Genomic DNA, 25,504 nt, shown 5'->3' with positions numbered 1-25,504 from the left:
ACAAAGGTCTAGGAAAGACCTCTGTATTTTGGTATCTGAATATCACCTCATCCACAAATGTTCACTAGAGGGAATGAAACAAAAACATCCACTCCAAGACAGAGGGTCATGGAATTTCAGAACACCAGGATTAAAGGGAAAATCAAAACCTTTCAGAGAGATATATCAGGTCATATATAAATGATTAACATTCAGACAGTATCAGAATTCTCAAGCATAAATATTACCTTGTATATTAATAGAAAAAGGCTATTTTGAGACTTGAATGTTTGCCACAAACTTTACCCTTTCTTTAATAATAGAGATTGTGTTCCATCCAAATGTCAGAAACCATGTCAGAAGTCATGATCTCCAGGAATTAGGAAATCTCATGTAGGAGAATGAGAGTGTCAGGGAGGCTGCTGGGCACCAGGCCTAGAAAACAAGCACTTCAGAATGGACCAGGTGGATAACACAGGTGTGGGAGGAGACATCAAGGACCAAAGAGAGGAGAGCAATAGTCTGAGATTTCTCTATGATTTGTAAATTATTACTAGGAGGTTGAAACATCTGCCTGAGCATTTGGAAACAATTCTAACTTGAAAATGGAAAACTATGATTTATGTAAAAAGACACTGTTAAATCCAAGAAAGTACCAAGTACAAAATGTAATCATATTATCATTGTCTTACCAAGAAAGAGTAAATATGTAGTAGAAATATGTAAAGAATGAATATTGATATAACCAGAAATTATGGCCTAAGGTATTCTGGTAAATAGAGGGAGGAGAATTGTGTGTGTGTTTATGTGTATATGTGTGTGTGTGTATATATCAGTTTGTGGATGTGTATCTATATATGGGGTGAAGACAGAGATGAAAATTATTATCTCCCATACCAGTAAACCATTAAATATTGTCTAAAAATTGTTAAGGAAAACAATAGAAACAGAGAGTCATTATTTAGAAATATAAATATAAATTTCAGAAGAAAGTGCTAGCATGCTCAGAGTGGCCACATTTGGGAAGTGTAAGAATGAAGAGAGTACCACAGCTAATTGCACACCTCCTTCCTACACAAACACACAAAAACACATACATATATATATATATATATAAATTCATTCAAAATTACAGTTTTGAATTCTTCAAAATTCAAACTGAATTGTTTGAATTTCAAATTCAATTTGAATTGTTCAAAATTAAACTGTTCAAAATTAGTTTAATTTTGAACCCCATATATTATGTTGGTATACATGTAATACTGAATTTCTGTTTTTCTTTTTGTGAGCACTGTAATTTCTTGACTTATGTTGTTTATTTTTGAAATAACTTATTATGTTTTTATGAATTGTCATGTATACTAATTTATAGGAGCATGCTTATGCATTGTGATGCTTACTTTGTAGGAGACTGGTATGTATCCATACTCTGGCAATTCTCTATATGGTTCTGGGCATGTAATCATGTTTGTAATGCTGTTGGGACCCCTACCTGATGGTTTATGAGCCATTCACTGCTATGACAAATGTGCCACATATCTTCTTTTTTCATCAGCTCTTACTTGTGTCTTACCAGCTAAAGTCCAGGAAGAGATTGACCGTGTAATTGGCAGACACAGGAGCCCCTGCATGCAGGACAGAAGCCACATGCCTTACATGGATGCTGTATTGCATGAGATCCAGAGATACATTGACCTTATCCCCAATGGCTTGCTTCATACAGTGACCTCTGACATTAAATTCAGAAACTACCTCATCCCTAAGGTAAGCTTGTTTCTCCTACATCGTACTTCTGTGCTTTTGAAATTCTCAAATTCCCAGTGTGGTTCCAATCCTCTACCAACACAAGATGAGAGAAGTACAAAGCTTATACATGTGGTGGCTTGATGGACTTTCTGCTATTTCTTTTGGGACTATAAAGATTTATAAAATTGTATAATATATATCTTTAATATTGTTTGGGCTACTCTGTGTTTATACTTTCAAATAATTGTTGAAAATATTGGTGTCAATTTCCCAAACACTCTTTTGGGATTTTTATCAGGATTACATTAAATCTACAGTTCAATTTGGAAAGACCATCTTAATGTGTTGAAACTTTCAATTCATGAATATGATTATGCTCTCAATTTATTGGTTTTCTTCTATTTTCTCAGTAATGTTTTGTTTTCAGTGCACTGACTTGCAACTCTTCTGCTGAATTTTTCCTAGATAAATAATGTTTTGTTGTTTTTATAAATAAAGTGCCTTTTTCATTTCTTTGTACACAGTATTTGGAAATATATTTTATCATTCTGATGACATTATACCTAGCACCTTTGCTAAATTTACTAATCATCACAAACTACTAATCATTTTTTGTCTGCAGATGCATTTGGAATTTCCATGTACCTTATTCTGCTACCTGGGTTAATATTTATTTTATTTATTAACTATTTTCCAATTCTTGTGTCCTTAATTTATCTTTATTGCATTATTGCACTGGCTAGGATATTCAGAATAGTGTTAAACAGAACAGAATAGTGTTGAACAGAATTGATGATAGAAGTCATCCTTGTTTCATTTCTGATCTGCAGGGAGGGGTGGAGGTTTAATGTTTCACTATTGAGAATGGTGCTTTCAGTAGATTTTGGTAGATATTCCTTATCAGATTAGGGAAGTTTTCCCTCTTGTCTTATTTGTATATACATTTTTGTGATGAACATGTGTACAATTTTATGAAATTGATTCCCTGAATGTGTTTGTATGATTTTATATATTGGCCTCACTATCTTCACTAAATATACATAAGTATACATGAGCAATTGGATTTAATCTTCTACATACTGTTCAAGACTTCTGTATTTTTATTTACAAGAGAGTTGGTCTCCAGTTCTTCTCCCTCAAAATTTTCTTTTCAGGGTTTTAAAATCAAGGTAATGTTGGGTGCATAAAACTTCTTGAAAATGATTCCGTAATGTGGGTCTGTTTTTGTTGTCTTCCCTTTCTTCCACTTTCTTTTTGTGATCACTCAGTTGTACCCTTGAAATACTTAAAACTTATGGCTAACTACCAGATATTATATATGAAGAAATGCAGAATTTCAGTGGATGTTTATCTTCTTCCAGAGTAGATTCATTCCTCTCCCATAGGCAGTCAGAATAACTTACCTCCTGTCCTGATTCAGAACTGATGTGAACACAGTTGAAAATTCACTGCAGATATTAGCTTAGCTCTCTGAGGGTCTACTATCACTGGAACCTTGGGACAAAATTTTGTCTTTTTAGCTCTGTAATGCCTTCTATCATATAGTTTCTGTATTGGTTTATAGTTACAATGCCATAAGCTTACTCTATTCCACTTATTATTATCATTAAATTAAAAATAATATAACTAAAAGTTGTCTTTTCATGGGAAAAACAATGATATTGGTAAGCTTGTCTGGAAAAGACAGAATTGGCAACTTACTAGGAAGTTTTGGCGCTTGCTCTAATCACCAATTTGTTATAACGGTTCGGACTTGAATTGTCTCTGTGTTCACTAAGGCACACAACCAAGAGAGACTTCCATTTCTCAATATTAGGATCTATCTATACCTCAATACTTCAGCATATATGTCCCAAGAACAAAAATTTTATTCTACATAATAATAACAGTATTCACAACCAGGAGTTATTAATATAATAACATTATATTAATTAATATACAGCCTGTATTTAAATTTATCAACTTTTCTAGACTATTTTATGGCTTTTTTTCTTTTGAAATTTGCTATCCAGGCAAGGAACAGCACATAATTCAGCTATCACATGTTTGTAATCTCTTGTAATCAAGAACAGTCCCTTTCCCTTCTTTGTTTCCTTTCAGTATCTTGACTTTTTGAAGAGTCTCAGCCAGTAATCATTTAACCAGCAGCCTGTTCCTCAGATGGCTTTGTGTGACTGTTTCATACAGCTAGATTCTGGTTGTGATTTTGGCAAGAAAATTACATAGTATCCCACTGAATGTTATTGGTCAGGTGGGGGCATATAATATTACATATGCCATTGTAGGTTATTCTAAGTCTCTCATTTAATAAGGTGGTGATTGCTAGAGCTCTTTATTGCAGAGGTTCTGCTTTTTTTGTAGGTCATTAATAAAAATCTGTGACAGTGCTTTAAGACTGTGTGAAAACACTGCTTCCAAAATCTCACACCCAGTAGTTTTAGCTTTAATTGATGATCCTTGCCTGACCTGATGATTCTGACCTGAATTGTTAAAAAATAATGATTTTTAAAATTTCATTGTTCCTTCTGTGGATTTAAGTTAGAGTTAATCTGGAATGAATAGCTTCTGCATATTTTTGAATAAAGACAAACAAACTTCATGTTAATGATAAGCCCTCAATGGTGTTTACTTCTTACTGTATTTATTGCTGTCATCCTAGAAGATATAATTTTAAAGTAGATTAAATATTTACTTACAGAAGTCCTATTAACAGATACTCTGGAAATTTCCAGCATCAACAGAGACTCCCATTTTAAGTCATACTCAACATATGAGATGTGTGAAAACTGAAATGATGAACTAGAGCAGGAAGTGAGGATACACACCTTTGCCCAAGCTTGATGATAGGGAGAACAAATTCAGAAGCTTGCACCCAAGTGCCCAAGTACTTAAATTTTCAGATATGATTGGGAAGCCCTTTAACAACATTCTGCCACTGGCCTTAAACCCATTTCTGTTTATTACTGTATCTGGGTCGACCTTAGTTTCCTCATCTAAAGGTAAATGCTATTGGACTATGTGATGTCCACTATTTCTTTTCAACTCTGGACTTCTTTATAACTCATATTATCTGTTCTGTTACTTCCAGGGCACAAACATAGTGCCATCACTGACTTCAGTGCTTTACGATGACAAAGAATTCCCCAACCCAGAGGTATTTGACCCTGGCCACTTTCTGGATGAGAGTGGCAACTTTAAGAAAAGTGAAAACTTCATGCCCTTCTGAGCAGGTAATGGAAATTCATTCCCATCTGTACTTTAGGGAACAAGGTAATTTGGAGGAATCTATTGGAACATATGTGGCATCTACTCTGGGGTTGGTAGAATTGCTCTTTGTCCATGATTAGGAGCATGACTTCCAATCCTTGTGTGCTCCACCCTCATAATACAACCTCATTATTGGGATAGATTAGTGGGGCTTTGGGGAGTTAACCCCTTTCTTTCCAGTTGAGAACACTGAAGTGTAGGTTGGTTGAATTCTGTCACTGGATACATCACTGAGGTACCCAAGAGCTCCACATAGGAGGTGAGACTCATTTAGACTTTCATCACCTGCCATGAGGAAGATATCTAAGTCTACAACTCCACTGACTATCTTCCACATGGTGTCCCTCACCCCATAGGCTGAACTCTGAGGATACAAGAAATAACCATAAGCACAGAATGGACTATAAAGAGTCTCACTGCCAAGTTAGGGAAGCAGATCATTGTACTTCAGTAGAACTAGGGCTATGAGAGAGGAAATCGCAAGCTTCTGGGTGATAGACAATAGAGGGAGAACCTGCGTGCTTTTTGCTCCTCATGCCTCACAGTGAGGCATAAAATGAGCTAAGCAACATTCTAATAACAGAAATGATGTCTGAGCTGCCTCAAAGGAGACAGAGAAAATGTAAGAGAAGGTATAGCATTTTCCTTTTCCTTTTTACTTTTTTTGTGTGACAGAGTCTCACTCTGTCACTCAGACTGGAGTGCAGTGGTGCAATCTCAGCTCATTGCAACCTCCACCTCCTGGGTTCAGGCAATTTTCATGCCTTAGCCTCCTAAATAGCTGGGACTGCAGGTGCATGCCACCATGCCTGGCTAATTTTTTTGTAGTTTTAGTAGAGACAGGGTTTCACCATGTTGGCCAGGCTGGCCTTGAACTCCTGGCCTCAAGTGTTGCACCTGCCTCTGCCTCCCAAAGTGCTGGAACTACAGGCATGAGCCGCAGAACCCAGCTGGCATTTTCAAGGAGGTAATAAATGACAGGGCAAGACATTTGCTCTAAATAAAGGATGTCAGAACCTTTGCCAAACAACCGTGGGGTTACAGAAACATTGGGAATGTAGTAGGATACTTTGCTGTGATTCCAGACCATCTTGCACTTCCTCCAATCATGATCATGTATCTTGGATGCTGAATTTTCACACCTGCATTTTGTGTGGTGAGTCTCTGGCCATGGAATCTCCTTCTTTTATCCTGTGACCTTTGATGTCTGCTTTATATTTGTCACTGTAGATACCAAGTCGACAAGGTCAGAGACCTCTCTTCAAGAATTCACATTTTTGCACAATAGAAAAATAAATAAATAGGGAATAATGATTATATGTGATCCATGCTTCAATGAAAACATTAATATGACATTGTGGAAACCTAGACAGTGTAAGATATTATTACTTGAGGGGATTGTAAAGAGTGTAAAGAGGAAATGAAATTTGACCTGTGTTCTGAGTGCAGCATAACAAAGGTACACCTTGACCAGAAGGAACAATATGATGTAAAACTTGAACTTCATGGTGTGTTGCGGATTGATAAAGTACGTGTATGGCTAAAGCTGAGAGTAGAGGGTGTGAAGGATTGGAGGAAAGATCATGGAATATCAGGCTTGGAACAGGAAACAAGTGTTTCTATAAAGACTGATGGAAACTCAAAATATCAAAACAGCTGTTATAATGTGGGAATGCCTAATGAAGTGCTTGTTATGGAGCTGACACTCAATGAATATTTGTTGAATGGAGGGTGCCTATTAAGATCAGAAGCTAGAAAGATAGCAAGTATGTTCATTCTTTATTCATTTGTCCATACAAACATCCATACATCCATCTGTTTCATGCATTCACCCACTCATCCATCCATCCATCCTTCCGTTCATCTATCTATCCACTCAATCATTTATCAGATATTTACTACATATTCTATTTGTGCAAGTCATAAACAGATTGTCATAGTCACAGTTACACACAAGGAGTAACTACAATCTCTGTTTATTATTTTCAGGAAAACGGATTTGTATTGGAGAAGGACTTGCCCGCATGGAGCTATTTTTATTCCTGACTACCATTTTACAGAACTTTAATCTGAAATCTCTTACTGATTTAAAGGCCCTCAATGCCACTCCCACTGCCAAAGGACTTGTTTCTATGCTACCTTCATACCAGATCTGCTTCACTCCTGTCTGAAGAAGGTTAAGTCACCTGGCTACTGATCTTTTGTCACCTGCAAGTCTTTTTTTATTTTTTTTTAAATCAGGGAGAGTTCCAATATTAGGGATATCTTTTCTGACCTCTAATCACATTTTCCCATTCCCTGAAGATGCATTGAACATCCGATCTTCATTAAGGAGACTTGCTTGGGTCATTGCATAAATATATCTGTTATTATTAATATTCTGTATTACTTTTATTGACTGCTACACATACTAATAATTTGTGCTGAGTTTTTAATGTTTTCGTTATAAAACAGAGAAAAATGATTACCATATCATAATTCAGATTCATTTCTTCTGTGAATATTCTCAATGAAAAGTGTTACTAATTGCTAGCTTATTCTCAGCTTTTTCCTCTTTTGTCCATAATGCAAGAAAGAAATGAAACAGAGTATCAGCCATGCTGTCCCTCATAATGATAAGCATAGAGAGGGACAAAGGGAAAGAGGGTGGGGAAGCTTTCTTGGCTGCGTGTTATCTAGAGTTTCTCAAGGTTTGGATTTGAGAAAGAAGGTCTGTCAAAGAGCAAAACTAACCTTTAGGGAAATATTAAAAGGATAAGTGATAGGTAGGAATGAACATTAAGTGTCAGAACTCATGCCCTTACTTAGGTGTTACTGTCCACACTAAATACAAATTTGAAATATTATTTTTACTTCATGTTTCCAACTTAGAATTAAGTATAAATATATGCTCTCAAATTGCTACTCATGTGTTCTGAATGTTATTCTTCTCTCCCCAAACAAGAACAAAATCTCCGCAAAGCCTCAGTAGATTATATTATTTTTCTAATTTATACCTCATTGTTTCACACTTATCATTAATGTGATGATAATTTGATTCTATGGCCCTGAAGTGATTAGCCTCATTTTATCTCCAAAATATACACAATTGAACATCTAACACACATCAAATTCTAGTCTTCCATTCCCATTCCTTCTATCTTCAAGTTTATGAAATGAGAATGGACATCAGTGATTACTCTTTGTGAGCTTATCTTCCAGAGGAAGTCACTTTGTCATGCATTTTAAGCTATTATGTAAGTGTACTGATGTACATATATGTATATATGTATCTATACACATATGACTGCATAAATATATATTCACTCATTGTATATATTATATACACACAAATACATATGCTATTAAGTGTGGTTCTTTATAAAGTTGGGCTCATACTACACATATTTTCTACAACTTGATGTTTTTCTAGTAAACAATATACCAGGAACCACCCCAATATAATAAAAACATGGAAAAATGATTCTAATGAACACATTGGAAAAGAAAATGGAAATGGTTATTAAACATGAAAATAGCTTAAAAACAAAAAAGTATATATTATATATCTTTTAAACATTCTTGAGTGGAAAATGAAAATATGTTCATGTAAGCATTGGTCAAGGTGTGGACAAACAGGCACTCTTGTACATTTATACAGAAGGCCAACTTCTCAATGAGGCATACATTGAGTACCTTACTGAAATTTGTAATCTTCCCTTCATCACCACCTTTCCCCATCAGTCAACTTTTGGTTCCCTTTACATTTCTTTTTGGAATTTTGCATGTTTTGTGTTAATCTTTCTTATAAACCTAGGAGGTATGTAAAATTTGTGTTAGTTTCCATGAGTACTATAACAAATTAGAACGAACTTAGTGGTAAAACAATGCAAATGACTTTCTTACAGTTCTGAAGTTTGAAGGTCCAATATCAGTTTCACTGGGCTAAGATCAAGGTGTTGAGTAAGGCTGTTTCCTTCTGAAGGTTCAGGGGGGAATTTATTTCCCCGCATTTTTTTTTTTTTTTTTTTTTTTTGCTTCTAGAGGCTGCCAACATTCCTCATCTCATGAGTCCTTTGCTTGGGGTATCACATCTTCTACTATCCACTCTTATCCTCTTATTTCCCTCTTAGAAGGATCAATGTGATTACATTGGGCCCACTTGGATAACCTAGTGTAATTTGCCCATGTCATATCCTTAGCATAATACATTTGGAGTGTTTCTTTTACCATGAAAAGTAATACATTTATAGGTACACAGGTTGCTAGGATTAGGATATTTTGTGAGGAGATGAGGTTATTAATCAGCCTACCACACTACAGTTACACCCATTTTATCACCAAATAACTGAGATGATGTTTTGTTATGAGTCTTGCTCAAGGTCAAACAGATTTTAAGTGCAGAGACCAGAATGGAACCAATGCTATCTGACTGAAAAGTGGAGTTGCTAATCACTTTGCTATTAACTCTTTTTCCTCCCAATTTTGTGCTAAGATAAAATACACATAAATAAAATTCACTATCTTAAACATTTTTAAGTGTACAGTGTTTTTATGGTTTGGCTGTGTTTCCCCATCCAAATCTCATGTTGAATTGTAATCCCCACGTGTAGAGGGAAGGAGGTGATTGGATCATGGGGGCGGTTTCTCCCATGCAGTTACATGATCGGGAGTGAGTTCTCATGAGGTCTAATGGCTTTATAAGCGTCTGGCATTTCCCCTGTTTGCACTTCTCTCTCCTGCGACCATGTGAAGAAGGTCCTTGCTTCCCTTTCGCCTTCTGCCATGATTGTACGTTTCCTGCAGCCTCCTCAGCCATATGGAACTTAGCTAATTAAATCTTTTTTGTTTGTAAATTACCCAGTCTCTGGTATTTCTTTATAGCAGTGTGAAATTGGACTAATACAAGGGCAGTGGTATTAAATATATTCTAATTTCTAATGTTATTCAACCACCATGCTCATTCATCTCTGTAACTTTTTATATCTTATAAAACTGAAACTTTATACCTATTGAATAATAACTCCCATTTCCCTGTCCCCCAGCTTCTAGCAATCATTTTACTTTCTATCTCTATGATTTTAACTATTCTAAGTTCCTCATGTAAGTGAAATCATACAGTATTTCTCTTTTGGTAACTGGTTTATTTCATTTATCATAATGTCCTCAAGATTCATCCATGTTGTGTGCTGTTAACTCTTATTGTGTTTATTCTTTATTGATTATTTTCTTTCAATACAATACATGTTTCATGTTCAGCTGGCACAGGATTGACGCCTAGTGGAACCCAACTGAGTGATCTGTGCAGTGTGGTGTTTTCCAACTGGCCAAGGTGTCTGCAGGGCCCTCAGAATTTTCCAAGCAAGAAGATATTTGGGTACTTGGAGAAACTTCATCCTGCTGGAGGTCTGGATTAGTGGTAAACTCTTGTGATTCTAAAGCGTTCCATAGCAGAACCCACTGATGATGACAAACTGAACCTTGGTGTCCCTGGATTAGTGGGAGGTGGTGAAAGGATTCTGTGATAGTTCAGGTGTTCACAGCTCTCTTGCTTTTGGCAGAATTTCTTAGGTAGTCAAATAAGTATTTTTTTTTAAAGAATTTAAAATTTTAAAGAGAATTACCATGTCACTTAGCAATTCTACTTCTGGATACATATCCGAAAGAAATGAAAGTAACTTATCATAGAGCTATATCTGCACCCATGTTCATGCAGCACTATTCACAATATCCAAAAAGTAGAAACATCACAAGTGACCATTGAGGAAGTAATGTGGTGCAAATATACAATGGAAGATTATTCATCCTTAAAAGAAAGTAAATTTTGACACATGCTATACCATGAATGAAATTTAAAGATATTCATGCAAAGTGAAATAAGACAATCACAATCATACAAAATACTGTGTGACTGGCTTATCTAAGGTACCCAGAATACACAAGTTCATAGATACAGAAATTTTCTATGGGTTGTTATATGGGTGGTTGTTAGGAATAGGAGGAAATTGAGGACGGGTAGTTACTGTTTAACGATACAAAGTTCAGTTTTGCAAGATGAAAAGAGTTCTTGAGACAGTGATGTTGGTTACATAATAATTTGAATGTAATTACAGGTGCTAAAATATACACCCTAAATGATTAATATATTTAATTTTATGTTACATATATGTTACCACAGTTAATAAAATGTCATTCATGTCTGAAAAAAAGCACTACTTATATTATCTAGACATTAAAATAGAATCAGAATACTTAGTGTTTATTGAACAAAGCTACCCTGAAAATTATATTAAAATGAAGATGCAAAAGAGTGTAAAAGAAACCATTCATAGAGCATGTGCTGGTGAAAAGCTGTGCCCTCAAATACCTTACTCCTTGCAATTCCTTTTTATAGGCATCACCTCCAGAATCTACTTGATGTGGATGACTCTGACTTCGATGAACTGTTTTCCTGTGAGTAATTTCTCCAGTTTAGACAGAGCTATCCATGGGAAGGTGAGTCTGATCAAACTACTTGACCATGATCAGAACAATCTGCCTCCCCATTTCATCATCAAACTGTAATTTTAAAAGCCCCACTTTAATTTAAAAAGCCCCACTTTCTGTCCATCCCCGTAGCTCCTCCCTCGCCCACCAAAATGAGTCACTAGGGGCAGTGGTGGGCAGATGATTTCAGATATCCTGATCTCAATTCCCTGATCTCAGTACGTCTGCAAATTCTTTTTTTTTTTTTTCAACTTTTATTTTAAGTTCTGGGGTACATGTACAGGATATGCAGGTTTGTTACATAAGTAAACATGTGCCATAGTAGTTTGCTGCAAAGATCATCGCATCACCTAGGTATTAAGCCCAACATCCATTAGTTATTCCTCTTGAAGCTCTGCCTCCCCTGGCTCCCTGCTCTGGGAGGCCCCAGTGTGGGTTGTTTCCCTCTATGTGTCCCTGTGTTCTCATCATCCAGCTAATACTTATAAGTGAGAACATGTGGTATTTTGTTTTCTGTTCCTGCATTAGTTTGCTAAGGATGATGCCTTCCAACTCCATCTGTGCCCCTGCAGAGGACATGATCTCATTCCTTTTTCTGGCTGCATAGTATTCCATGGTGTATATGCATCACATTTTCTTTATCCAGTTTACCATTGATGGGCATTTAGGTTGATTCCATATCTTTGCTATTGTGAGTAGTGCTGCAATAAACATATACATGCATATATCTTTATAATAGAATGATATATATTCCTTTGATATATAATAGAATTATATATATATATATATCTACTAATGGGATTGCTAGGTCAAATGATATTTCTGCCTCTAGGTCTTTGAAAAATCACAACACTGTCTTTCACAATGCAACCACTGTGAAACTAATTTACACTCCCACCAAGAGTGTAAAAGTTTTCGTTTTTCTCCACAACCTTGCCAGCATCTGTTGATTTTTGACTTTTTAATAATAGCCGTTCTGACTGGCATGACATGGTATGTCATGTATATCATTGTGGTTTTGATTTGCACTTCTCTAATAACACATTTACTATTAAGGAACTTTTCTTCACATATTTGTTGGCCGCATGTGTATCATATTTTAAGAAATGTCTGTTCATGTTCTTCACCACTTTTTAACAGTGTTGTTTGCGTTTTAAATTTGTTTAAGTTACATGTGGCTTCTGGATATAAGATCTTTGTCAAATAGATTGCAAAAATTGTCTCCCCTTCTGTAGGTTGTCTGTTCACTCTGATGATGGTTCCATTTGCTGTGTGGAAGCTCTTAAGTTGCATTAAATCCCAGTTGTCAATTTCTGCTTTTGTTGTAATTGCTTTTGGAGATTTCATCATGAAATCTTTGCCTGTACCTATGTCTTCAATGGTATTGCCTATATTTTCTTCTAGGGTTTTTATTTTAAAATTATACTTTAAGTTCTGGGGTACATGTGCAGAATGTACAGGTTTGTTATATAGGTATACACATGCCATGGTGGTTTGCTGCACCCATCAACCCGTCATCTATGTTAAGTATTTCTCCTAAAGCTCTCCCTCCCCTAGCCCTCCCTGTGTGTGATGTTCCCCTCCCTGTGTTCATGTGTTCTCATTGTTCAACTCCCACTTATGAGTGAGAACATGTGGTGTTTGGTTTTCTGTTCCTGTGTTAGTTTGCTGAGAATGATGGCTTCCAGCTTCATCCATGTCCCTGCAAAGTACATGAACTTATCTTTTTTTGTGGCTGCATAGTATTCCATGGCAATATGTGACACTTTTTCTTTATCCAGTCTATCATTGATGGGCATTTGGGTTGGTTCCAAGTCTTTGCTATTGTGAATAGTGCCCCAACAAACATACATATGTGTGTGTGTGTGTCTTTATAGGAGAATGATTTATAATCCTTTGGGTATATACCCAGTAATGAGATTACTGGGTCAAATGGTATTTCTATGACCAGTGATGATGAGCTTTTTTTCATATGTTTGTTGGCTGCATAAATGTCTTCTTTTGAGAAGTCTCTGTTCACATCTTTCACCTATTTTTCATGGGTTGTTTGTTTTTTCCTTGTAAATTTGTTTAAGTTCCTTGTAGATTCTGGATATTAGCCCTTTGTCAGATGGATATATTGAAAAAGTTAGGTAAGTTGCCTGTTCACTCTCCCATTGGGTAAGTTGCCTGTTCACTCTGATGATAGTTTCTTTTGCTATAGAGAAGCTCTTTAGTTTTATTAGACTCCATTTGTCAATTTTGGCTTTTGTTGCCATTGATTTTGGTGTTTTGTCATGAAGTCCTTGCCCATGCCTATGTCCTGAGTAGTATTGCCTAGGTTTTCTTCTGGGGTTTTTATGGTTTTAGGTCTTAAGTTTAAGTGTTTTATCCATCTTGAGTTAATTTTTATATAAGATGTATGGAAGGGGTCCAGTTTCAGTTTTCTGCATATGGCTAGCCAGTTTTCCCAACACTACTTATTAAATAGGGTATCCTTTTCCAATGCTTGTTTTTGTCAGGTTTGTCAAAGATCAGATGGTTGTAGATGTGTGGTATTATTTGTGAGGCCTCTGTTCTGTTCCATTGGTCTATGTATCTGTATTGGTACCAGTATCATGCTGTTTTGGTTACTGTAGCCTTGTAGTATAGTTTGAAGCCAGGTAGCGTGATGCCTCCAGCTTTCTTCATTTTGCTTAGGATTGTCTTGACTATGCGGGCCAAGACATAAATTTCATATGGAATTTAAAGTAGTTTTTCACAATTCTGTGAAGAAGGTCAATTGTTGCTTGATGGGAATAGCATTGAATCAATTAATTACTTTGGGTGGTTTGGCCATTTTCACGATATTGATTCTTCCTATCCATGAGCATGGAATGTTTTTCCATTTGCTTTGTCTTCTTGAAGAAGTCCTTCACATCTCTTATAAGTTGTATTCCTAGGTATTTAATTATCTTTGTAGCAATTGTGAATGGGAGTTCACTCATGATTTGACCCTCTCTCTGTTATTGGTGTGTAGGAATGCTTGTAATTTCTGCACATTGATTTTTTTATCCTGAGAATTTGCTGAAGTTGCTTATCAGCTTAAGGAGATTTGGGGCTGAGATGATGGGGTTTTCTAAATACACAATCATGTCATTTGCAAACAGAGATGATTTGACTTCCTCTCTTCCTATTTGAATATCCTTTATTTCTTTCATTTACCTGATTGCCCTGGCCAGAACTTCCAAAACTGTGTTGAATAGGAGTGGTGAGAGAGGGCATCCTTGTCTTGTGCTGGTTTTCAAAGGGAATGCTCCCAGTTTTTGCCCAATTAATATGATATTGACATATTGACTGTGGGTTTGTCATAAATAGCTCTTATTATTTTGAAATATGTTCCATCAATACCTAATTTATTGAGAGTTTTTAGCATGAAGAGGTGTTGAATCTTGTCAAAGGACTTTTTTACATCTATTGAGATAACCATGTGGTTTTTGTCATTGGTTCTGTTTATGTGATGCATTACATTTATTGAATTGTGTATGTTGAACCAGCCTTGCACCCCAGGTATGAAGCAGACTTGATCACAGTGGATAAGCTTTTTGATGTGCTGCTGGATTTGGTTTGCCAGTATTTTATTGAGGATTTTCTCATTGATGCTCATCAGGGATATTGTCCTGAAAACTTCTTTTTTTCTTGTTTCTCTGCCAGGTTTTGATATCAGGATAATGCTGGCCTCATAAAATGAGTTAGGAAGGTTTCCCTCTTTTTCTACTGTTTGGAATAGTTTCAGAAGGAATGGTATCAGCTCATCTTTGTGTTTCTGGTAGAATTCGGCTGTGAATTGGTCTGTTCCCGGACTTTTTTTAGTTGAAAAGTTATTAATTACTGCCTTGATTTCACAACTTATTTTTTGTCTGTTCAGGGATTTGACTTCTTCCTGGTTTAGACTGGGAGGGTGTATGTGTCCAAGAATTTATCCATTTCTTCTAGATTTTCTAGTTTATTCATGTAGAAGTGTTTATAGTATTCTTTGCTAGTAGTTTGTATTTCTGTGGGATCAGCGGTGATATCCCCTTTATCATTTTTTATAGTGTCTATTTGATTCTTCTTTCTTTTCTTCTTTATTACTCTGGCTAGTGGTCTATCTATTTTGTTGATCTCAAAAAACCAGGTTCTGGATTCATTGATTTTTTGGAGGGTTTTTCATGCCTCTATCTCCTTCAGTTCTCCTCTGATCTTAGTTATTTATTGTCTTCTGCTAACTTTTGGAATTTCTTTGCTGTTGCTTCTCTAGTTCTGCTAATTGTGATGTTAGGATGTCAATTTTAGATCTTTCCTGCTTTCTTTTGTGGACATTTACTGCTATAAATTTCCCTCTACACACTGCTTGAAATGTGTCCCAGAGATTCTGGTACATTGTGTCCTTGTTTTGATTGATTTGAAAGAACATCTTTATTTCTGCCTTAATTTCGTTACTTACCCCCCAGTAGTCATTCAGGAGCAGGTTGTTCAGTTTCCATGTAGTTGTGCAATTTTGAGTGAGTTTCTTAATTCTGAGTTCTAATTTGATTTCACTGTGGTCTAAGAGAATGTTATGATTTCCATTCTTTTGCATTTGCTGAGGAGTGTTTTACTTCCCATTATGTGGTCAGTTTTAGAAAAAGTGCAATGAGGTGCTGAGAAGAATGTATATTCAGTTTATTTGGGGTAGAGAGTTCTGTAGATGTCTATTAAGTCTAGTTGGTCCAGAGCTAAGTTCAAGTCCTGAATATCCTTGTTAATTTTTTGTCTTGTTGATCTGTCTAATACTGACAGTATGGTGTTAAAGTCTCACACTGTTATTGTGTGGGAGTCTATGTTTCTTTGTAGGTCTCTAAGAACTTGCTTTATCAATCTGGGTGCTCCTGTGTTGGGTGCATATCTATTTAGAATAGTTAACTCTTCATGTTGCATTAATCCCTTTAGCATTATGTAATTCCCTTCTTTGTCTCTTTTGATCTTTGTTGGTTTAAAGTCTGTTTTATCAGAGACTAGGATTGCAACCCCTGTTTTGTTTTTTTTGTTTTTTCTTTCCATTTGCTTGGTAAATATTCACCCATCCCTTTATTTTTAGCCTATGTGTGTCTTTTTCATATGAGATATGTCTCCTGAATACAGCACACAGATGGGTCTTGACTCTTTATCCAATTTGCCAGCCTGTGTCTTTTAACTGGGGGCATTTAGACTGTTTCTATTTAAGGTTAATATTGTTATGTGTGAATTAGATCATGTCATTATGATGCAAGCTGGATATTCTGCCCATTAGTTGATGCAGTTTCTTCATAGTGTCAATGGTCTTTACAATTTGTTATGTTTTTGCAGTTGCAGGTACCTGTTGTTCCTTTCCATGTTTAGTGTTTCCTTCAGGAGGCACTTGTAAGGCAGGCCTGGTGATGACAAAATCTCTCAGCATTTGCTTGTCTGTAAAGAATTTTATTTCTCCTTTACTTATGAAGCTTAGTTTGGCCATGTATGAAATTCTGGGTTGAAAATTATTTTCTTTAAGAATGTTAAATATTAGCCCCCAGTCTCTTCTGGCTTGTAGGGTTTCTGCAGAGAGATCCACTATAAGTCTGCTGGGCTTCCCTTTGTGGGTAACCCAGCCTTTCTCTCTGGCTGTCCTTAACATTTTTTCTTTCATTTCAACCTTGGTGAACCTGACAATTATGTGTCTTAGGGTTGCTTTTCTCAAGGAGTATCTTTGTTGTGTTCTCTGTGTTTCCTGAATTTGAATGTTGGCCTTTCCTGCTAGGTTGGGGAAATTATCCTGGATAATATCTTGAAGAGTGTTTTCCAACTTGGTTTCATTCTCCCCGTCACTTTCAGGTACGCCAATGAAATGTAGATTTGGTGTTTTCACATAGTCTCATATTTCTTGGAGGCTTTCTTCATTCCTTTTTGTTTTTTTTTCCCTCTAACCTTGTCTTCTCGTTTTATTTCATTAAGTTGATAATCATTCTCTGATATCTTTTCTTCCACTTGATCAATTTGGGTATTGATACTTGCATATGCTTCACGAAGTTCTTGTGCTGTGTTTTTCAGCCCCATCAGGTCATTTATGTTCTTCTCTAACCTGGTTATTCTAGTTAGCATTTTGTCTAACCTTTTTTCAAGGTTCTTAGCTTCCTTGCATTGGGTGAGAACATGCTCCTTTAGCTGAGAGGAGTTTGTTATTACCCACCTTCTGAAGCCTACCTCCGTCAGTTCATCAAACTCATTCTTCATCCAGTTTTGTTCCCTTGCTGGCGAGGAGTTATGATCCTTTTGAAGAAACGAGGCATTCTTGTTTTTGGAATTTTCAGCCTTTTTGCACTGGGTTCTCCCCATCTTTGTGGATTTCTCTACCTTTGGTCTTTGATGTTACTGACCGTCAGATGGGGTCTCTGATTGAACATGCGATTCCTTTCTGTTTGTTAGTATTCCTTCTAACAGGCCTCTCTGCTGCAGGTTTGCTGGTGTTTGCTGGAGGTCCACTCCAGATCCTGTTTTCCTGGGTATCACCAGCAGTGGCTGCAGAACAGCAAAGATTGCTGCCTGTTCTTTCCTCTGAAAGCTTTATTCCAGAGGGACACCTGCCAGATGCCAGCCAGAGCTCTCCTATATGAGGTGTCTGTCAGCCCCTACTGGGAGGTGTGTTCCAGTAGGATACATGGGGGTCAGTGAACCACTTGAGGAGGCAGTCTGACCCTTAGCAGAGCTCAAGAGCTGTGCTATGTCATCCGCTGCTCTCTTCAGAGCTGTCAGGTGGGGACATTGAACTCTGCTGAAGCTGTGCCCACAGCCACCCTTTCCCCCAGGTACTGTCCTGGGGAGATGGGGGTTTTATCTATAAGCCCCTGACTGTGACTGCTGCCTTTTTTTTCAGAGATGCCCTGCCCAGAGAGAAGGAATCTAGAGAGGCAGTCTGGCCACAGTGGACTTGCTGAGCTGTGGTGGGCTCTTCCCATTTCCAACTTCCCAGTGGCTTTATTTACACTGTGAGGGTAAAACTGCCTACACATGCTTCAACAATGGCAGACATCCCTCCCCACACCAAATTTGAGCTTCCCAGGTCAACCTCAGACTGCTGTGCCTACAGCGAGAATTTCATGCCAGTGGATCTTTGCTTGCTAGCCTCTGTGCAGGTGGGACCCACCAAGCCAACCACTTGGCTCCCTGGCTTCAGTCCCCTTTCCAGGGTAATGAACGGTTCTGTCTCAATAGCATTCCAGGTGCCACTAGGTTATGAAAAAAAAGTGCAGCTAGCTCAGTGTCTGCCCAAATGACTGCCCATTTTTGTGCTTGAAATCCAGGGTCCTGGTGGTGTAGGCACTGAAGGATATCTCCTGGCCTGGGGGTTGTGAAGACCATGGGGAAAACACGGTGTCTGGGCCAGAGTGCATCATTCCTCATGGCACAGTCCCTCATGGCTTCCCTTGGGTAGGGGTGGGAATTCCCCAACCTTTTGCACTTCAAGGGTGAGGCGATGCCCCACCCTGCTTCTGCTGACCCTCCATGGGCTGCACCCACTATCCAACCAGTCCCAATGAGCTGACTCAGGTACCTCAGTTGGAAATGCAAAAATCACCTGCCTTCTGTGTCAATCTTGCTGGGAGCTGCAGACTGGAGCTGTTCCTATTCAGCCATTTTGCCAGAAATCCTCCATTTTTTTTTACATTGGTAGAATATAAGCCTCATTGACAAAATGACAAAAGTCCTTGTAACAGGCATAATGGAGCATCTGGTATGTTAGAAGTGTTCTGGATCTTGATGTAAATGGTGTTTATGAAGGTTTATACATGTGTAAATATTCATTAATGTTTACACTTAATATCATTGCTCTTAACTGCATTTATTTTATATTTTAACAGTGCAAAAGAAAACATGAAAGAACTAAATATGCAAAAAAAAAAAAAAATGGCATACCAAGTATAGTGATGCATGCCCTAGTTTCTTGGGAAGCTGAGTTCTCTGAAAGTGGTATAATAGTAAATATTACTATATATTTATAGAAATAAATTCAAAGATAAATAATACCAGTATAACAATATAAAATATTTTAAAATATTAAATGAAAATTTAGCAACTAAGAATACACTAACTACAGTGAATTGCTTAATGAATGGGTTTAACACCAGATATTTCATAGCTACATAATTCATAAATTGGAAAATACATGAGAAAACAACACACCATCTTAAGAAAAAATATAGAGAAAAGGCAATGAAGTTTATAGAGCTTAGGGTGAAATTAGACTTCCCAAGGAGAGATTAGATAGAATGGAGAAGAAGCTATTGAACAGATAAGCACCTGTAATTTTTCAGAGCAGACTAAAGATATTGAGTTACATATTGGAGGAGAACTACGAGTCTGAAACAAGATATAAGAAAACATGTTTAGGGAGAAAGTAGTAAAAAAACTATAAAATAAATATTAAAGAAAGGTCCTAAAAATTGAAAGAGAACAAAGAGCATTACCTTTCAAAGTAGCAATACTATTGCTAACTTCTAAATAAAAGCAATGAAATTCAGAAGATGATAGAGTGATACAATCTAAATGCTAAAAGGAAATAACTGCCAGTCTATAATACTTTATCCAGCAAAGAAAAAATATTGTTTAATGGTGAAGAAAAGAAAACCAGACAGGACTTCAGTAAGAAAATACAGTACTTGAACAATACTATAATCAGTTGGAATCTAACAAACACATGCAAAGCACTCCACACAAGTAACAAAATACATTTTTTTCAATGTATATGGAAACTTCTCCAAGATGCAACATATGTTAGTGATATATGAGTCAAAAAATTATTTAGAGACACATGAAAAAATGCTCATCATCACTGGCCATCAGAGAAATACAAATCAAAACCACAATGAGATACCATCTCACACCAGTTAGAATGGCGATCATTAAAAATTTAGGAAACAACAGGTGCTGGAGAGGATGTGGAGAAATAGGAACACTTTTACACTGTTGGTGGGATTGTAAACTAGTTCAACCATTATGGAAAACAGTATGGCGATTCCTCAAGGATCTAGAACTAGATGTACCATATGACCCAGCCATCCCATTACTGGGTGTATACCCAAAGGATTATAAATCATGCTGCTATAAAGACACATGCACACGTATGTTTATTGCGGCACTATTCACAATAGCAAAGACTTGGAATCAACCCAAATGTCCATCAGTGACAGACTGGATTAAGAAAATGTGGCACATATACACCATGGAATACTATGCAGCCATAAAAAAGGATGAGTTCATGTCCTTTGTAGGGACATGGATGCAGCTGGAAACCATCATTCTTAGCAAACTATCACAAGAACAGAAAACCAAACACCACATGTTCTCACTTATAGGTGGGAACTGAACAATGAGATCACTTGGACTCAGGAAGGGGAACATCACACACCAGGGCCTATCATGGGAAGGGGGGAGGGGGGAGGGATTGCATTGGGAGTTATACCTGATGTAAATGACGAGTTGATGGGTGCTGATGAGTTGATGGGTGCAGCACAGCAACATGACACAAGTATACATATGTAACAAACCTGCACGTTATGCACATGCACCCTAGAACTTAAAGTATAATAATAATACAAAAATAAAAAAAATTAAAAAAAATTATTTAGGCAGACAGTGAGAGCACAGCAGTCCTCAGTAAGGTTTTCCTTTTAATGAAAAGCAGCCCCCAAATACTTTTGTTTTCCAGCAAATAACAGACTATAAAATGGACTTGCAGACATAGAGAAACAAGCTGGAAGCTTGCACCAGTGAATGCCATCAGTCGTGCCAATAAGGAAAAGCTACCTGGGACTGGGCATGTTCAAAATGTCAGCTCCATTTTCCCTTCTCTTTGCCAGACATATGTACAGTAAGGAGCAGGGAACATGGCATTAGTCAAGCAAAGATCCCATTTGCATAATAAGATGATTATGATGGGATGGCCAGCTTCCCCATGCACTATGTAAACTTCACACCTGGTCCAACAAATCTGTGGGCCCTATGTAAATTAGACACTGCTTCCTCAAGCCTGTCTATAAAATCTGGTTCACTCTGCCATAGGACAGAATTCTTATTTGGTTGCCCCTCTCTCTCACAAGAGAGAGAGCCATTCTCCTTTCTCTTTCTTTTGGAAATAAAACTTCTACTCCTAAACTGACTCCTTGTATGTGTCCATGCCCTTAGACTTATTGTTGCAAGACGATGAACCTCAGGTATTTACCTTAGACAACGATGAAGCTTAATATTGGGGGCTCGTCCAGGATCCCAAGGTACTTTCGTTGGAATGTTGAATACAGGAGTGAACCTCAACTCTGTCCTTTCATTTCAAGGCTCTCAGCCTCCATTTTAGAATCAAATCATACCAAATACTGGGCTCCCTTCAGCCATTTCAAAATAATTACATGGCTGCCAGCTTTACAAGACTTGGGGGAGAGGCTTGCTGGGGAAAACATTTAGAATCCCCCAGTACCCACATGTTGCTAGGCATATTGGCCATGTTTGAACCAGTTTTCTTTCACAGAGTACCTAGCAATCACATGAGTCTGGAAAAAGTCCTGAAGCAGCTGAGGATTTCTGGCTGAAGCTACTCCCTGGTGTTATCCAAACGATTTGGACTGACCCCATCCTCTGACTGTCTGAGAGTGTCAGCAACAGGATCTCCAGCTTTCATATTATAATTTCCTCCATTCCTGTCTGCAACCACCATGTCTCACATCCTCTCTCTGTATGCAATGCTACAGGAATTTTACAGTTTGGGGAAGTAATCCTGTTAGGTAAGATCAGGAAATGTCATAGTAACTTAGGGCATAGCTCAAAGGAATGCCATCGTAATTTTCTAGGAACAGAGGGTCCCTCATCACAGTGAGGTCACTCTTTGCCCTTGGTCTGGAGAGCATATGACATTTCCAGGTAACTTTCTACCCTTGTCTGGAAAGCACATGGCATTTGAAGTTCACTCTCTGCCCTTGGTATGGAGAGCACATGACATGTCAAGGTCACTCTGTTCTCTTAGAGATCACATGGAATTTCAAGGTCAACAGTGCCACCTAGTGGAATGGGAATTTTCTCCATGAGGCACATGGTTGGTCCTCTGCTGAAACACTCTAGCCTCCCAATTCTTGTCCCTTTTTGTGCCCCTCAACAAGAGACCAGGCTTCATGCTCCTTCTGTGAACAGGAAAACTCAGCTGTCAACAATTAGGACTAAAATGTCCTCCAAAGACAAATTTTAGTTTTGATACTATCCCATCAGCTAGAAAACTGTCAGTTTGTCCCTATGTTCTTTTAAGGCACCTATTCTGCCTCCAATTAGAATGGTGCTTAAATAGTAAGGGGATTTTAAGTTTGGAAGTTAATCGGAACCATTCTCTAAGCGTAAACGCTTTAGCATGGGCCATAATAGCAGGATATAGAGTTCAATCTAACATGCACTATCCATTAAAGGAGCCTTGCTCAAATGCAAATATTATAATTTTTCCTGAGATCCATCTTTCTGGGAGCCACACAGGTCACATAAGTCTAGGAAATCACAATCAGAGGATTAGAGTCACATGGGTAAGCATGACTAATCTTAATAGCTTAGTTCCTCTGGTCCTGTATTTTTAAATGGCTGCAGGGTTGCAAGCATGCAGCCATGGGCAGCACTTTAAAATAAGGTGCCGGGACCCAGGAGCCAAGGAGGAAAAGCAGTAGGTGGGACATGCCACCACCGTCTTCCCCTCCACCCTGGGTCACACCAATAGGAAGGAGAATAAAGGGACATCTTTTTCATGCTTTCATTTCTAGATGAGTAACAGATCATCTTTGGCCTGTACTCCTCTGGAGTACATTCCAAAACACTGGGACTCCTTTTACCCTGAGATATGAAGAAAAGTGGATTTTTTTTTTCCACAAAGGTGTGGCCTTCTTACCCACTTGAAACAGCCTGACCTGTGGAAAGGACCTTTAATTTAAATATTATCCAACAATTAGATATTTTCTCCAGGTGGGAGGGAAAATGGCCCAAGGTCCATTATATACAGGATTTCTTTGCCCTGTGAGAAAACCCAGACCTTTGCAAGCATTGCACAATTCACCCAGTCCTTCTAGCAATCATATCAGGAAGGCCCAAAGGGAATGATTCCCCAAGACTAGAAAAGCAACTTCCAGGGTGTATTAGTCTGTTTTCACACTGCTGATAAAGACATACCCAAGATTAGGCAATTTACAAAAGAAAGAGGTTTAATTCGACTCACAGCTTCATGTGGCTTGGGAGACCTCACAATCCTGGTGGAAGGCAAGGAGGAGCAAGTCACATCTTACATGGATGGTATCAGGCAAAGAGAAGAAGTTATGCATGGAAATTCCTCTTTTTAAAACTATCAGATCTCATGACCCTTATTCACTATCACAAGAACAGCACAGGAAAGACCTGCCCCCATGATTCAATTACCTCTCACCAGGTCCCTCCCACAATATGTGGGAATTCAAGATGAGATTTGGGTGGGGACACAGCCAAACCATATAATTCCACTGCTGGTCCCTCCCAAATCTCATGTCCTAACATTTCAAAACCAGTGATGCCTTCCCAACAGTCTCCCAGAGTCTTAACTCATTTTAACATTAACTCAAAAGTACAAGTCTAAAGTCTGAAGTCTCATCCAAAACAATGCAAGTCCCTTCTGCCTATGAGCCTGTAAAATTGAAAGCAAGTTAATTACCTCCTAGATACAATGGGGGTAGAGGCATTGCATAAATACAGTCATTCCAAATGGGAAACATTGGCCAAAAAAAATGGGCTTCAGGCCCCATGGAAGTCTGAAATCCAGTGGGGCAGTCAAATCTTAAAGCTCCAAAATGATCTCCTTTGACTCCATGTCCCACATCCAGGTCACACTGATGCAAGAAGTGGGTTCACAATGTCTGGTCAACTTCACCCATGTGGCTTTGCAGAGTAAAGTCTCCTTTCTGGCTGTTTTAATGGGCTGAAGTTGAGTGACTGTGAATTTTCCAGGTGCATGGTGCAAGCTGTTGGTGGATCTACCACTCTAGGGTCTGGAGGAAAGTAGACCTCTTCTCACAGCTCCACTAGGTGGTGCCCCAGTAGGGATTCTGTGTGTGGGCTCCAACCCTACATTATTCTTCTGCACTGCCCTAGCAGAGGTTCTCCATGACAGCTCCAACTCTGCAGCAAAATTCTGCCTGGACATCCAAGCACTTCCATACATTTTCTGAAATTTAGGTGGAGGTTCCCAAACCCCAGTTCTTGACTTCTGTGCACTGGCAGGCTCAACACAATGTGGAAGCTGACAAGGCTTGAGGTTTACACTCTGAAGCCACAGCTTGAGCTCCTTATTGGCCCCATTCAGTCATGACTGGAGTGGCCAGGAGGCAGGGCACCAGTCCCTAAGCTGGACACAGCATGGGGAACTGAAGCCCAGCCCAAAAAACCACTTTTTCTTTCTGGGACTCTGGACTTGTGTTGAGAAGCACTGCTGTGAAGACCTCTGAAATGCCCTAGAGACATTTTCCCCATTGTCTTGGGGATTAACTTTTGGCTCCTCATTACTTATGCAAATTTATGCAGCTGGATTGGATTTCTCCTCAGAAAATGGGATTTTCTTTTCTATTGCATTGTTAGGCTGCAAATTTTCTGAAGTTTTATGTTCTGTTTCCTTTTAAAACTGAATGCCTTTAACAGCACCCAAGTCACCTCTTGAATGCTTTGCTGCTTAGAAATTTCTTCTGCCAGGCAACTTAAATTATCTCTCTCAAGTTCAAAATTTCATAAATATCTAAGATAGGGGCAAAAAGATGCCAGTCTCTTTGCTAAAACATAACAAGAGTCACCTTTGTTCCAGTTCCCAACAAGTTTATCTCCATCTGAGACTACCTCAGCCTGGACCTTATTGTTCATATCACTATCAGCATTTTTGTTAAAGCCATTCAACAAGCCTCTGGAAGTTTCAAACTTTCCCACATTTTCCTGTCTTCTTCTGAGTCCTCCAAACTGTTCCAACCTCTGCCTGTTACTCAGTTTCAAAGTTACTTTCACATTTTGGGGTATATTTTCTATG

The 25,504-nt window shown here is 38.1% G+C and overlaps 1 pseudogene; it reads left to right on the top strand.

Moving 5' to 3' along the window:
• The window catches only part of LOC126962033 (cytochrome P450 2C20-like), a 31,740-nt pseudogene extending 19,561 nt beyond the window's left edge, over nt 1–12,179 (top strand).
• The last annotated feature ends 13,325 nt before the right edge of the window (nt 12,180–25,504 follow it).

This window comes from Macaca thibetana, chromosome 9 (assembly GCF_024542745.1).
Source record: "Macaca thibetana thibetana isolate TM-01 chromosome 9, ASM2454274v1, whole genome shotgun sequence".
Lineage (NCBI taxonomy): Eukaryota > Metazoa > Chordata > Mammalia > Primates > Cercopithecidae > Macaca > Macaca thibetana.
The sequence above is the reverse complement of the archived record's forward strand: the minus strand, read 5'-3'. Positions and strand labels throughout refer to the sequence as shown.